This window comes from Nanorana parkeri, unplaced genomic scaffold (genome assembly GCF_000935625.1).
Source record: "Nanorana parkeri isolate BGI_ZX_2015 unplaced genomic scaffold, ASM93562v1 scaffold97, whole genome shotgun sequence".
In the NCBI taxonomy this organism is placed as follows: domain Eukaryota; kingdom Metazoa; phylum Chordata; class Amphibia; order Anura; family Dicroglossidae; genus Nanorana; species Nanorana parkeri.
In genome coordinates this window covers 1570744-1575265 of record NW_017306365.1, presented here as the reverse complement: position 1 = coordinate 1575265, position 4522 = coordinate 1570744, and positions in this window count along the sequence as shown.

The window sequence follows — 4522 nt, the reverse complement described above, 5'->3', positions numbered from 1 at the left end:
GCCTGAGCCGCTCGGCCGACTTTGGGAGCTGTACGGGCTATAGTGAATAGCCTGTACAGCAGCCATGCGGTTCTACTAAACCGTAGGGGTCCTGGGGCCGAAGCTAGCCGAAGATTCAGCCGAAGCTACGGCTAGATCCTTCGGCAGCTAAGCGAATAGACCTCTTTGTTTCATTTAGTTATCAGGCGATTGAACAGAAGATATTAGAAAAGATTTGCTACATCCAGGTCTCCCTATATATAAGTATTTTCCCTGTTTTTTTTTTTTTGGGGGGGGGGGGGATTTCATTTCTGAAAATGCTTACTTGCCTAGCTGTTTTGCTGACCTCTGTCTTCATTACTTAGTCATTGACGTATGCAGATTAGCAAAATCTGAGAATTAAAGGTCCTTGTCTGGATCAGTGCTTCAAAGCATTGAAAGAAGAAAGCATGACAGCCGGGCAACTAGAATGTTCAAAAGGCGAGGTCAGCAATGATAGCCATTTCCTTTTACTGTTTTAAATGTTTTTTTAATTAGGTCCAGTACATCATAAAGGAAAGTATGTTGCCCATCAAGCAGGTACATTCTAGCGGTCATTATCCAGTGCAGATTCTGAAAGTAAAGAAATAATTGTCCTGCTTGCGATGAGCAGCACACATTTTACTTCAAGGCTCACGTTTTCATAAACCAGACCCATTATGAGTTACTGTGTAACTGCATACCTACAAATGACTGGCCATGCTTACTAGTTAACTATTACAGCAATGTAATGGTTAGTTTCTTCCTTTAAAAATGTATCCTAGAGATGATGATTAAGTTGTACAGAATTAATGGTAGAACAGCTCTTCCCCCTTCTAGAATGTGCTGCCTCTTTCACGAAAGATTACTTCAAGTGATCAGTCTAGGGCCTCATGCGCAGGGGGCATGTTGCCCCATACAGCATGGAGGGCCATTTTAATGCACCCGGAGCTGCGGAAGAAGTGTGCAGGCAGCTCATGTAAGTCTGCAGAGATGCAGGAGCTGTGCTTCATCATAAGCTGCTTCAGCAGCTCTTGAGTTTTGACGGCTGCACACAGATGGTGTATGGCACTAGAAGCAGACATGTTGGATCCAGGCCCATGCACTGTCTGCAAGCGGCTATCAAAACGCAGAGCTGATGGTGCACAGCTCCTGCGTTTTTCGGTCGTCCGTTGTTAGTTATACTTACATGTGCCAACGGATTTCCTATATTGACTGGAGTGAGCCCACTATTATGAACTCCTTTTTTACTACTTTCTGTGTTATTTTTATCTATGATTAAATTATCAACGTTTAGTTTAAGTAATTTTATTTTTATACCCTCCCCCCCACTTTCAAGTTTAAAAGCTCCTCCAGTCTTTCTACCATTTTCCCTCCCAGGAATGCTGCACCTTTCCCTATACTATAGACTTGCATGAGTCTAGACTTGCTTCATCCCGCAGCTCCGGGTGCATCAAAAAATGACAGTTGATGCCGTTTGGGGCAACACTACCCCCTGTGAATGAGGCCTTAGAATTACAAAGTTGTATTAGAATTATTATAGAGTGCTATATTGAAAATGCATTCGGTTTTTAAAATTTTTACCAATACTTTTAAAGGATATCTTTGTACATCCTTTTTATTTTTTTTACACACTACCTCCATCATCTACTTGCATTTATATCTTACATCTAAGCCACTGGACGTTCTGAATAGCTATTTTAAGTTAATATTCTTAACCGCTTCCCAGTGCCAAAATAAGTGTTTTGCTAGATCCTGAATAACAAAATGTGATTTATACCCTGTATGCTGCCTTTATTGAAATCAAATGCCTTACTAACAAACTGTAATAGACTGGGATCTCCACTCCATTGCACTACATGTCCCATAGTATGTTTGTTTATAAAGGTTCTACATTACGCTGCGGTGTGATAGTACGTTACTTGTCAACTCCAAACTGCTAGTTACTGCAAAGCACACAGACTTCAAGTATTTTCCACCTTCCAAGTTCCAGCTGTAATGTAGACTCGGGCTACGTGAAAAAGGGAACGTTTTTATGTGGCACACTGCTTCACACTGTTCTATTTCTCAACACGCCTTCTATTTGTGAACCACAAGTGTCAATATTTGTGCATTATTGAGCCACACAAGTGTCCTGTGTTGAATCGTTCCTGTTCTCTGCAGGACAATAACTTACCGTTCAGAGCAGTATTGCATGGTATAACCTCAGTTTCAGAAATCTATAGATATTGTATGTATAATGGTTTGCTATCATTTGTTTTTTAATAAAATCATATGTATATATTTTATTGATTGTATATGAAGTGTAGAATAAAAAAAATCTTTTAAAAACCGAGTCAATTTGGTCACTTAATGAATGATTAATTGAGATTACTATGATCATGATCCCACTGCCTTTTTTTATATCATTTTGTCTTTTGTGTTTTTTTCTGTGTATACCTGATTTGTGTATTTAGTCCAGCCTTTCAATAAAAATTCTTATTCTTAGGTGTAGTAGCCCTTAGCAGCCAATCAGAGTCCATTTTGTACTTGGATTGGTTACTATGGGTTAGTGAGTTTAAGAAATAACTCATTTTTAATGAATAAAGCCAGTGGTGTTTTCTTTCCCCTGTAACACCTTTAAAGTGGAACTTTACCAACCAATTTAATGTCGTACAAAGAAGTTGATGTTACTTAAAAGTAACTGTCAAGGTTGCTAGTGTGCTTATTCAGGTATCAACCAAACCTTCAAATGGCTGAGACATGTTCAGTTGCTCAGCCACTGTAAGTGCTAAGTTAGAAAACCGCCGCTGCAAGTCATCGCTCAGCACTGCTAACTTGGCACTCGCCAAGAAGTGAAGTGTGGATGCTTCGTGTAATGGAGAGGTGAGGACGGAGCACCAGAAGCCATTCTAACTGGGCACCACTGGAGAGGTGTCTGAACAGCGCTGTGTGTCAGTGGATGCACGCACCTTGGCTCAGTTGCTGGCTAGGAGCACGCACTGGTGTCTGCTCTGCAACCTGCTAGGCAAAGGAGACACCCGTGAACAGAAAGGGAGCGGGCTGCAAAATCAAAGCTGCTAAAAATCTATTCCAAGGGTTTAATAACACTTTAAGGGAAGCCACAGCCAGTCAAATAGCATTTTCAAAAGGAGACCAGCAATAGCAGCCCCCTTACTCTCTCCTAACAGTCACTTTAAAGTAGAGGACATGACAAACTGCACAGCATAGATGGCACAATTCATGCTGTTTTTTTAGATATCGATAGCCAAATACTTTTTTTTTTATATGGTGTGCTTTTTATGGTCATGTGACTGTTCAGTCTCAAGAAATGATCTGTCATGTTGTGCCGGTTGCGGGAGACCATACATTGCTCCATAATAAAGGGCAAAAGAGAGTACCCTATCAATCAAACTTGGTACAAGTAAATGTTACTCTGAGATGCAGATTACAAGCTTTTGCATGGCACAAGGCACTAATAACATTGTGTGGGCACCCCTAAATTGTATTGTTTTCTATGTAAAACATTCACACAAGCTCTGCAGGTAACAAACTTAGAAACTGACATTTCTGCACATTTTACCGCCCAATTATATGTGTTACTGTTCACTATTTTCAGTTACTGGAAGTCTGTAGGTAGATGTCAAACCTGCATTCCATGAAAGACAACCTAAAGTTCCTGGAACGAGAAGTGTTCTGAAGAGTAAACGCATTTCTGCTAAAGCTGCTTTCATTGAGTACTGACTGGTGGCAAGGTGATTCTATAGATGGTGGTGTGCAGTGGATGTCAGTGTTTAAACAATTCAGAAGCAGGTACAGCTGAATAAGAGATTAAATCCTGAAAATCTGCTCCTGGTTCATACCCAAAATGTTAATTCTCTCTTTTCTATGTTTAATAATGTTACTGATGGAAATAATGTAAAATCTGCGCTTATGGAAGGGGTGAAATATGAAAGCTGCTGCACTATGATTTGTAGAGACTGTGAAAAAATGAGTGTGCAGCGCTATACTAAGTGAAATGTAATCCCTCTTTCGGGATATATAAAAGTGAAAATTATAAATATTTTAAATAAATATCACACAATATTAAATAATCTTACAAACCATTATGTACAGTGAATATCCAAAAATTTAGGTTAAAATGATGTGTTCACACTGTCATTTTGTGGTTTAATTTTTTCCAATTTGTAAAACGGTAATCGTAAATGAATTGCTGAAATAATCGCTGGGATTTATAAAGAATGTAGTAGACCCATAAACTGTAGTATTGTGATGTGTTGAATCTGCCACTCCAGGCAAACGCCTTGTTTGCCTCGCGGCAGATACGCCCCTGGTGTGACCTGTTCTACTTACAGCGATTGGACCTTGATTAATGGTTGTGGTGCTTGTAGTGATGGCATGTACGGTGCCGTGTTTTCCAAAATCATAGATCACCAGCACTTAGTCAAAGGCATTAGATTATTTTACTTATTTATTGATGAAACATGTCACAAGCATCATTTAGCCAATGTTGTGGGGTCACACAGGTTCCCTTCTTCGTGGTGTC